We start from the raw sequence: 11,720 nt of genomic DNA, 5'->3' as shown, positions 1-11,720 counted from the left end.
TTTGTTTGCATGTCAGCTACCATTGCATTATAAACGTTTATTGGAGCTAGTGTTGTATTCACTTGGGACTATCGCATCCCAACACTTCAAGACTATGTGTTGGAATATTTATTTCTAGGTACTAGAATCAGGTGAACTTTTGTACTTTGGGATAGAGTAATTGGAACATAGGTCTATTGTGTTGATTGCGTTCATTAGGCCTCTCATCTTGTTGCTGACAAAAAAGGTAAATGTGGACAGTTTCTTCCAAACCTTCAAGTATGGTCACCTAAAAGAATTGGAATAAGACACTAGTTGCATGCTCCTGATGGTGTTTCGTCTTCACTTGGTAGCCTTGCAAGGAAAGCCAATCACGTGACAGAGTAAGTCCATGTGAGTGAAGAGTGCTTCGAATGCCGTGCACTCAGGCCGAAAAGGCATTGGAATTTTTTATGCATACGGGCCAAAAGGCGATACCGGTGACCGTGAAATTCAAGGCATATAAGTGCGTGTCACAAATTATAATGAGAACTATTGAAGTGTGTAACAAATGGCCTTGCGCAAAAAAACAAAGCAGATGCTCATTCTTTCAAGGCGGTACTTTTCAAATCATCATTCGAGTCTCATCATTCGCCTTACAATGGTATTAAATAATCAAAACATATAGCCAACGTTAGAACAACTAGTACATGCTGACTACCTACTACTGTTGCTTCGCCTGTGTTTCTTGCCATTCTGCTGCCATGTTGAGTTTGTGTGACTCTCGAAAACCAGACACATTATGATCACCAAGTTTTGAAATATATTCAAAACAACTTCTATACCATTAGTTAATTTGTGGAGACATAGGTGAAAAGCAATTAAACAAATTATCATTAGGGCTAGTAGCTTGCTGTTCTAGTAATGGTACTGGGGATAAGGACTTGGAGTGTTATTTTACCTAAATAGCACAAGGTCCTCTACCCGACATTAGTATCCAAGATGAGAAAGAATTCGGTTTTATCCGGTTTGTCATCTCTCCCTCTCCTCATGGCTTTCTTTTTTACTCTTTAACCCTTTATATGGTGGTGGCCAACCAAATTTACCGGTGATTACATACAAGGATGGGAGTTGGGATGTCGTTCACCTTTCAAATCACCCAATGTGGGTATATGCTCCTAAAAGACCTACGAGGTAGATGGGAAGAGGCCGACTTTGCCAGAGTTTAGCGTCACAATAGAACCTATTTCTATTTTAGGCCTGCACGCAAACGCTCGATGAGGCGCCTATTTGATCAAGCATTTTTAACATTAGGCAAACTCGAAATAACGCATATACGAGTACCTATTCTTTTGTAATTCGCCCAACACAGAATAGCTTTGTTCAATGTATTCTGTTATACTAATATATATTTATTATTGGCACTGATTACTACAGCAAATCTGTTGCTAATGAACTAGCTGTAGTCCCAGCAGCCATTATTGGCAATAGCCACATCAGGACATAACATACAGGACAAACGCAGAGTATGCTATTCATTTCTTCCTGAAATAGACTACATTTCCTTCATATCGAATGTGTTAACGATAGTCTATATCTCCTCCTCATCGGACGAGGAGAGGCGAGGAGGATCGGATACCAATATGCAGAGTGTTGGTTGTCCAGTAATTAATAACAAACTGAAAACAAATTATGCGATACAAAATAACAATAATGAAACTACCGTGACAGTCCCGTGTGGCGAAACACTAACAAGGAAAAAACACCACAAAACACACGTGAAACCTGTGCCTAAGTATTGATTCTCAAATCAGCGGACAAGACATGACAGCTGCCTCTGATTAAGAATCATCCGGCCAGAACACACAAACCCCAACATAGAAAAACAACCTAGACCAACCCCACAACTCACGCCCCTGCATACTAAATAAATACAAAACAAGGGAAAACAGGTCAGGACGTGACAGAACCCCCCCCCTCAAGGTGCGAACTCGGGCAGCACCACCAAAACTCTAGGGAGAGGGTCCTGGGTGGGCGTCTGTCCGCGGTGGCGGCTCTGGCGCGGGACGTGGACGCCCACTGTAACAACATTTTTGTCCGCCTCCTTAATCGCCCCCGGTGGCCTCTAAAACCTCACCCTCCATATCAACCCCATGGACCAATGGGGCACACGGACTGAGGGGCAGCACCGGACGAGGGGCAGATCCTGGCTGCGCGGGCTCTGGCAGCTCCTGGCTGCTGGCTCCTGGCATGCTCCTGGCTGGCTGCTCTGGCAGCTCCTGCTGGCTGGCTCTGGCAGCGTCCTGGCCTGGCTGGCTTCTGGCAGGTCCTGGTGGCTGGCTCTGGCGTCTGGTGACAGACCTCTGGCAGGTCCTGGCTGACAAGACCTGGCCTGGGTCATGGCTGGCGACGGCACTGGCTGGTCCTGTCTGGCGGACGGCTCTGGCTGCTCCTTCTGCGGACGCGCTCGCTGCTCAAGCTCGCTGGCACGCTCTTACGGCTCGGGACAGTACGGCAGCTCTGTCGGCTCGGGACAGACGGCAGCCGGCGCTGGACAACGGGCTCAGATGACAGCTGGGCGGCAGCGGCTCCAACGGCGCTGGGCAGGCAGGCTCAGACAGCCGCTGGGCAGGCAAAGGCAGAGCTAGACAGCGCTGGCAGGCAGGCAGCTCAGACAGCGCGTGGCAAGCGCAGGCCAGCTCGACAGCGCTGGGCAGGCATGGCAGCTCAGCCAGCGCTGGGCAGGCAGTGCAGCTCAGAACAGCGGTGGCAGGCAGGCAGTTCCAACACGCGCTGGGCAGGCGCAGGCAGTTCAGACCGCGCTGGGCAGGCAGGCAGTTCAGAACAGCGGGCAGTGCAGGCAGCTCAGACGCGCTGGGCAAGGCGGCAGCTTCAGACTGGCGAGTGCGGCAGGCAGGTACAACCTGTAGGGAGGAAGACGGTACGAACAGCTGGTGCGGGGGCGTGCCACCGGGAGCGACTGGTAGTGGAGGGCACCGAGATATAACCGACACGTGACGGATGTTACAGAGCTCTGAGCACCGAGCCCTGCCAACCTTACCTGGTTGAATGGCTCCGTAGCCTGCAGTGTTGGCGAGGTGAATAGCCCGGCACTGGGCTATGCGCGACACGGGGACACCATTTGTAAGGCTGGTGCCATGTATCGCCGGCCCGAGGAGAACGCATGGAGACCAGCATCGTGGGCCGGCTTCATGACACACGCTCGATGCCCAACCTGCCCTAACAAGTTCGGCGAGGTGGAATAGCCCGCACTGGCCTAAGCACGCGTACTGGGAACACCGTGCGCTCCACCGCATAACACGGTGTCTGACAGTACGAGCCCTTCACTCCACTGTAAGCACGGGGAGTTGGCTCAGGTCTCTACCCCTTTGCCACACTCCGCGTGTGGCCCCCACATAAATTTTGGGTCGACTCTCGGGCTCCCACCGCGTCGCTGGTCTGCCTCCTCATACCTAGCGCGCTCTCTCTTCGCTGCCTCCAACTCACGCTTGGGAAGCGATTTCCCCTGGCTGAACCCAGGTCCTTGCGTCCAGGATCCCTCCCAAGTCAGGAGTCCTGTGTCCTGTTTCCTGCTGCGCTGTCGCCTGCCCTTTTCCACTCTGCTTGGTCTTTGGGTGTGGTGTTCTGTAACGATAGTCTATATCGTTCTCCTCATGCGGACGAAGGATGAGGCGAGAAGGATCGAGACCAATATGCAGAGTGGTTTGGTTTTCATGTAATTTAATAACCGAAAACAAATATGCGATATCAAAAATACAAAATGAAACTACCGTGACAGTCCGTGTGGCGAAACCATCACAAGGAACAAACACCCCAAAACACACGTGAAACCCTGGCTGCTAAGTAGATTCTCATCAGGGACAACGAATGACAGCTGCCTCTGATTTGAGAATAATACCAGGCAGAACACAACGAAAACCCCAACATAGAAAACACACATAGACAACCCACCCAACTACTGGCATCCTCTGTTCGACGTCCTGACCTGTTTCTTCCTTGTTTTGTATGGTGTTTATGGCCAGGGCGTGAAGTTTTGGGTGGGCAGTCTATGTTTCTGTTTCTAGTTGTTTTGGGTTGCCTGGTATGGCCTCAATCAGAGCAGTGTTTGACTCCTCTGATTGAGAGTCATATTAAGGTAGTTTGTTCTCACTGTTTTTTGTGGTGGTTGTCTCCTGTCTGTATGATTTCGGCCACACGGGACTGTAGCGTTTTGTTGTAGTCGTGTACCTGTTCGTGCGTTTCACGTTATAGTAAGTTCGTGCCAGGTCTGTTTTCATCGTTTATTTGTTTATTTATCAAGTATAGTTCGTTTTCTTCTTCGTTGTTTGTGTCTTAAATAAATCATGTCATCATACTCGCTGCACATGGTCTTCAGATCCCTCTCCTCTCGTCGTCGGAGGAGGAATTAGAGTATCGTTACAAACGCCCTGACCAATACTAAAATAAATACAAAACAAGGGAAAACAGGACGAACGTTGACATCAGTTCTTAACCCGTCCGAAAAAATAAATAATGGATTATTGTGATGGTGTAGGCTATATACATGGATTATTAGACATGGATTTATGTGTGGAAGCCAGGAGATGCTTAATTAACGGTCAATTACCGTGAGACCGACAGTTATTTGTTGACAATCACCGCTGATGAAATGTCGTGAACCACCACAGCCCTACTTCTGACCACAACACACAACTGCTGACCAAACAACACACAACACAGACCACTACAACTGCTTACCACATCTAGTGACCACAACCACACAACTTCTGACCACAACCACACAGCTTCTGTACACAACCACACAGCTTCTGTACACAACCACACAGCTGCTTACCACATCTAGTGACCACAACCACATAACTTTCAACCACACAACTTCTGACCACAACCTCTGACCAGATCTAGTGACCACAACTACACAAYTACTGACAACACAACAGAACTTCTGACAACAACCAAACAACTGCTTACCACATCTAGTGACCACAACCACACAACAACTGACCACAACATCTGACCACAATCACAGAACTTCTGACCACACAACTACTGACCACAACCACACAACTGCTGACCACATTGAGTGAACACAACAACACATCTACTGACCACAACCACACAACTTCTGACTACATAGAGTGGCCACAACAACTTATGATCAAAACCACACAACTTCTGAACACAACCACACAACTTCTGACCACATCGAGTGACCACAACAACTTATGACCATAACCACACAACTACTGACCCCAACTATTGATCACTAAATACCACAAATACTGACCACAACTACTGAACAAGCAACAGACACCATACCAACTTTCACATGTTCAGGCTATCCTAACTTAATAATTTTTATAATTTGTCCTATTTCACACAAGTAGAACTGTAATTTCACTGTAGAGATAGAGGTAGATAGCCTAGCACTTAAGAGCAGTGGGCCAGTAACCGAAAGGTCGCGGATTCAAATCCCCAACCCGACTAGGTAAACAAATCTGTCCATGTGCCCTTGAGCAAGGTACTTAACCCTAATTCCTGTAAATTGCCCTGGATAAGAGTGTCTGCTAAATTACTCAAATGTAAATGTGAGATTGGACAGTAACAATATTTTTACGCATGTCATTTCTAGAGTTGTCACAATAGCTAAAACGGATATAAACTCAACCACATTGAGATATTTACGTRTCTATAAAAACACAACATTTCAACAGCAAATATAAGACCCTGATTTTTTCCCATATCTTGCCTGTGTTTTCATAAACAAGTAAGCTGTTAGGTGAGTGTACTTTCACTGTGCCTGGAAAGAGACCGTTGAATAGAACTATTGGATGAATCATAGCTTAAAGACATAGATCAGTTGCCAGTTTAAACTGGTTTTAGATACTGTAATGTAATGACAAGGATGAAGAAGTTCTCGCTGTTCCACAAATTGCCCTTGTTTTACAACTTTTTCATAAAATGTCTGCAGATTGATGCTGGGTGTTACGGCTTTCTTCTGTGGACGAAGGAGAGGACCAAAGCGCAGCGCGGTTAGTGTTCAACATGTTTTAATAAAGATGATAAACGTGAACACTACAAAATTACAAAACAACAAATGTGAAAAACCGAAACAGTCCTGTCTGGTGCATAGACACAAAGACAGAAGACAACCACCCACAAAACCCAACACAAAACAGGCTACCTAAATATGGCTCCCAATCAGAGAMAAACGACTAACACCTGCCTCTGATTGGGAATCATATCAGGCCAAACACAGAAACAGGAAAACTAGACACACAACATAGAATAACCACTCAGCTCACGTCCTGACCAACACTAAAACAACAAAAACACAAAAGAACTATGGTCAGAACGTGACACTGGGAATGTTGTCAGCAAAAATATATAATATATATAATTCCAGAATTTGTGTCATGTGTTAAGTGGAAATACTGAATAATTATGTTATAACACAAAATGTACAGTTGAAGTCGGAAGATTACATACACTTAGGTTGGAGTCATTAAAACTAGTTTTTCAACCACTCCACAAATTTCTTGTTAACAAACTATAGTTTTGGCAAGTTGGTTAGGACATCTACTTTGTGCATGACAAGTACTTTTTCAAGGCCTACCTTCAAACTCACTGCATCTTTGCTTGACATCATGGGAAAATCAAAAGAAATTAGCCAAGACCTCAGAAAAAAAATTAGCCAAGACTCCACAAATCTGGTTCATCCTTGGGAGCAATTTCCAATGCCTGAAGGTACCACGTCCCCACTGTATATCCACAGTAAAACGAGTCCTATATCGACATAATCTGAAAGGCTGCTCAGCAAGAAAGAAGCCACTGCTCAAAAACCGCCATAAAAAAAACAGACTACGGTTTGCAACTGCACATGGGGACAAAGATTGTACTTTTTGGAGAAATGTCCTCTGGTTGATGAAACAAAATAGAACTGTTTGGCCATAATGACCATCGTTATGTTTGGAGGAAAAAGGGGGAGGATTGCAAGCGAAGAACACCTTGCCAACCGTGAAGAACGGGGGTGGCAGCATCATGTGTGGGGGTGCTTTGCTGGGGATGGACTGGTGCACTTCACAAAATAGATGGCATCATGAGGAGGAACAATGTATCCACATAATTTAAGAAATATCTCGTGACATCAATCAGGAAATTAAAGCTTGGTCACAAATGGGTCTTCCAAATGGACAATGACCCCAAGCATACTTCCAAAGTTGTGGCAAAATGGCTTAAGGACAACACAGTCAAGGTATTGGAGTGGCCATCACAAAGCCCTGACCTCAATCCTATGAAAATTTGTGGGCAGAACTGAAAAAGTGTGTGCGAGCAAGGAGGCCTGCAAACCTGACTCAGTTACACCAACTCTGTCAGGAGGAATGGGCCAAAATTCACCCAACTTATTGTGGGAAGCTTGTGGAAGGCTACCCAAAATGTTTGACCAAGTTAAACAATTTAAAGGCAATGCTACCAAATACTAATTGAGTGTATGTAAACTTCTGACCCACTGGGATTGTGAAATACAAGCTGAAATAAATACATTTTCTACTATTATTCTGACTTTCACATTCTTAAAATAAAGTGGTGATCCTAACTTACCTAAACTGGAATTTTTATTGGATTAAATGTAAGGAATTGTGAAAAACTGAGTTTAAATGTATTTGGCTAAGGTGCATGTAAACTTCCGACTTCAACTGTATATTGACATTCAAGACACAATGTGCAGAAATAAAGGGAGGAGCTAGGAATATTTTCCACAATGGAAAGATCAGCTGACCTTCTCGGCTTTCTAGACAAAGCCATTATCTCTAAACTACACTATGTACAAATCATAAACTCAGGAAAAAAAGAAACATCCCTTTTCAGGACCCTGTCTTTCAAAGATAATTCTAAAAATCCAATAACTTCACAGATCCTCATTGTAAAAGGTTTAACAACGGTTTCCCATGCTTGTTCAATGAACCATAAACAATTAATGAACATGCACCTGTGGAACGGTCGTTAAGACCTAACAGATTACAGACGGTAGGCAATTAAGGTCACGGGTATGAAATGGAGTCCTTACAACGGACTCTGAAAAACGCCAAAAGAAAGATGCCCAGGGTCCCTGCTCATCTGCGTGAATGTGCCTTAGGCATGCTGAAAGGAGGCATGGGGACTGCAGATGTGGCCAGGGCAATAATTGCAATGTCCGTAACAGAGGCCTGTACTCTGGAGCGGGATCGATTTTGGAGGTGGAGGGTCCGTCATGGTCTGGGGCGGCATCATCGGACTGAGCTTGTGGTCATTGCAGGCAATCTCAACGCTGTGCGTTACAGGGAAGACATCCTCCTCCCTCATGTGGTACCCTTCCTGCAGGCTCATCCTGACATGACCCTACAGCATGACAATGCCACCAGCCATACTGCTCGTTCTGTGCGTGATTCCTGCAAGACAGGAATGTCAGTGTTCTGCCATGGCCAGTGAAGAGCCCGGATCTCAATCGCATTGAGCACATCTGGACCTGTTGGATCGGAGGGTGAGGGCTAGGGTCATTCCCCCAGAAATGTCCGGGAACTTGCAGGTGCCTTGGTGGAAAAGTGGGGTAACATCTCACAGCAGAATTGGCAAATCTGGTGCAGTCCATGAGGAGGAGATGCACTGCAGTACTTAATGCAGCTGGTGGCCACACCAGATACTGACTGTTTACTTTTGACCCTTCTTCGTTCAAAGGACACATTATTAATTTCTGGTTAGTCACGTATGTATTGTGGAATTTGTTCGTTTATGTCTCAGTTGTTGAATCTTGTTATGGTCATACAAATTTTACACATGTTAAGTTTGCTGAAAATAAACGCAGTTGACAGTGAGGACGTTTCTTTTTTTGCTGAGTTTATAATAAATGGCACATGTAAAACCATCATACTGCTGTTTCATACTCCACAATTTCAGTTACACTACAAAAGCGCTCCCTTGGTGAGCCCAGCTTGGACTCTGAGCACATTCCAAACATCATTTCCGTGTATACAACAACAGTGGCCAGCAGTAACGTAAACTCTGCTTAACAAGGCATGTTATTCATAGACTGCATTCATTATGCAAAGACATCGGGTTTTAAGACCTGAACTTGATCGCCTACCATACGTTATAATCCACAGAGGTCCAATCACTGAGCAAATCCCCTTTTCTTACAGAGGCCTCATTGCAGGCAAATAAGGAAAATGGCCCTCCATTGGAAAAGGGATGTGTATGGATGCTGAGTTACAGTAGGCTATAAATCAGTGGAGGTCAGAGCCCATTTAAGATGAGGGGAGAACGATTTTGTGTTTTTCATGAGCATGGCCTTATTTCTATTACAGCATATTAAATGACTGCCATTCTATTCACCCAGTTCAATGTAACATAAATAGGTTTAGGCTACTACAATGATAGTAGAATTTTCCCATCATGTGATTCTACAACCTAGTCTACGAATTCAATTTTCCCAATGTAGGTACACACAGGTCAAGAGGAGAAATGTTGGTGACAGACAGTGACACATGGACAGAGAGTGACACATTCAATCACGCCTTGCACAGCTCTTCCCTGCATCTAGCTGATCAGGGTGTGATCATTAGTTCCAACATAAACGTTTTTCAACATAATCGGCAGAATGACTTAACCTCCTGACAACCAGGAGCCATAGAGGGTTATTCAGTGTGATCCTGATATTGCAGAGCTTTTCCCGTTCTCCCCTTTTACGAGATTGGTTCCATGCATTCGTTCTTCTCTCGGTTGGAGCTGCCGATAACGGATAGGGTTATACTTTTTAAGTAATTAGGCATTCGGACTTGCAACGCGTGAACTGTCTAAGAAGATAGCATTCGTACTCCACACTGCTATCTAGGAAAGCGGCACTTTTGGGGAACGGCGGTGTGCGAACCAGGACCGCATGCTGGCACCTCTTTCCGAGACAGACTCTCCGAGGAGATGAGAAGGGTTCCTTCGATCGTTGCCGTGGCGGGTAGGGAGGCGGCCAGACTACTCGCTGACCATTTTGACCAAGGAGACCGTTCAGTCATCGGGAATACTCATCCAATTCCCGCACTCTGGGCCGCGCAAGATGGTCAGTGGAACGAGAGGCGCAGTGGGACATGGTTCCTGCATGGGCTGGAGGACCGGATCCAGAAGGAGATTTATGTTCTGGACCTTCCCAGGAGTTTAAATGGACTTAGTGGAACTGCCTTGAGTGTCGTACGCTTCCGTCTGAGTGCGTATGGCCCGACCTGAGCATGTTGCCCTAGACAGGCCTAACAGAACCGTATAACGACAACGGAGGGCTGGCAATGCAGCCGGCGGAACACGGGCCTAAGTTCACAGCATGTCTCACGAACCCGCGACTGGGGAGAGCTCGCCTCTCCCGGGAAGAGAGGGAGAGGCGGAGATATCCCAAGGATACTGTCATACTAAAAAAACATTTTTTGTCGCGCATGGCGATAAAACAGTTCACTATATCATAGCAGGCTACGTTGTAATGTCCTTCTATGCGCTCTCCTCTCTACCTTGTCCCTTCGTTTGTGGACTGCAATGCACACACATCAGCTGCTGCAAAATGAATTGCCTCTCTGGAGCACATTAAAATTCTCTGAATCGAATGTGACCAGGCGAAAAAACCTTTCCAACCGAACAATATCATAACGCTACACACAGCCTAACATTGTTGTCACTATATTAGCTAAAGTAACATTCATAGTCACAGAACTAACGTGTAGTAAACCACTACAATCATGCAGTAACTTTTACAGTGTATAGTCAGTAAGCAGTTTATATTGCTTCTTCTTCATTTTTGAAGAAATGAATTTGTTCAAAAACTGTTCAACTATTGTCTTCTCTTTGAGTCAACTACTCACACATTTTATGCACTGCAGTGCTAGCTAACTATAGCTTATGCATTCAGTACACATGATCGTTCCTACTCCTTTGATTGGGTGGACAACATGTCAGTTCATGCTGCAACTTCCTCCGGAATTGTCATAATTACTGTGAAAGTCTATGGAAGGCATGAGCCTCCTAGGTTTTTGGACTGACGTCAATGTACCCAGAGGAGGAGGAAGCTAGCTGTCCTCCGGCTACACCATGGTGCTACCCTACAGAGTGTGGTATGAGGCTACGGTAGACCTTCATTGCAAAACAGGTGTTTTAATCAATTATTTGGTATGTGATTATATTAGTATGTTTTATCTAAAAAGGAGAACTTTCTAAATGTTTAAAAATGTATATTTTAAATTAAATCCACTGAGGAGATGGTCCTGCCCTTGTTCCTCTGAGGAGCCTCCACTGCAATATGGACAGGCCACAAAGTGATCCACTATGGTTTCATCAGTCTCTTATGGCCCCAGGCAGATATCATATTAACATTGTAAAATCGGGTAGAATTGCAGGAAATAAGCTGTAAAACTTTTTTCTCTCTCTCTGCCCCATGGCAAAATAAGTATTGCATGAAATGTGTCATAAAATTGCACTAAAATATAAATAATTTTCCATGCTGTCCAAAACTTTAAGTAAGAGATACTGCTTGGAGGCTGGGTATGATAGGAGAGAAAGCATGTTTTGGGTTGATATTTGTCTGGTTAATATGAAATTAAGACATATTAATAACCAGTTATTCAAATCAGCTACGTACCGCATCGACGTGTGCCGCCCAAATGTTGTAAAATGGGCTCCATATAGCTCCGCATTGACATGATTGGTTGACGACAGGTTGGGGGCGGGAGGTCCAG

General features: G+C 45.3%; 1 protein-coding gene across 3 annotated transcripts in view; it reads right to left on the bottom strand.

The window, feature by feature from the left end:
- Positions 1-11,720, bottom strand: part of arid3a (AT-rich interactive domain 3A) — an 83,762-nt gene that overhangs the window by 66,737 nt on the left and 5,305 nt on the right. The gene's annotated exons all lie outside the window — the stretch shown is intronic.

This window comes from Salvelinus sp. IW2-2015, linkage group LG26 (genome assembly GCF_002910315.2).
Source record: "Salvelinus sp. IW2-2015 linkage group LG26, ASM291031v2, whole genome shotgun sequence".
NCBI lineage: Eukaryota > Metazoa > Chordata > Actinopteri > Salmoniformes > Salmonidae > Salvelinus > Salvelinus sp. IW2-2015.
This window is presented reverse-complemented; position numbering and strand designations above follow the sequence as displayed.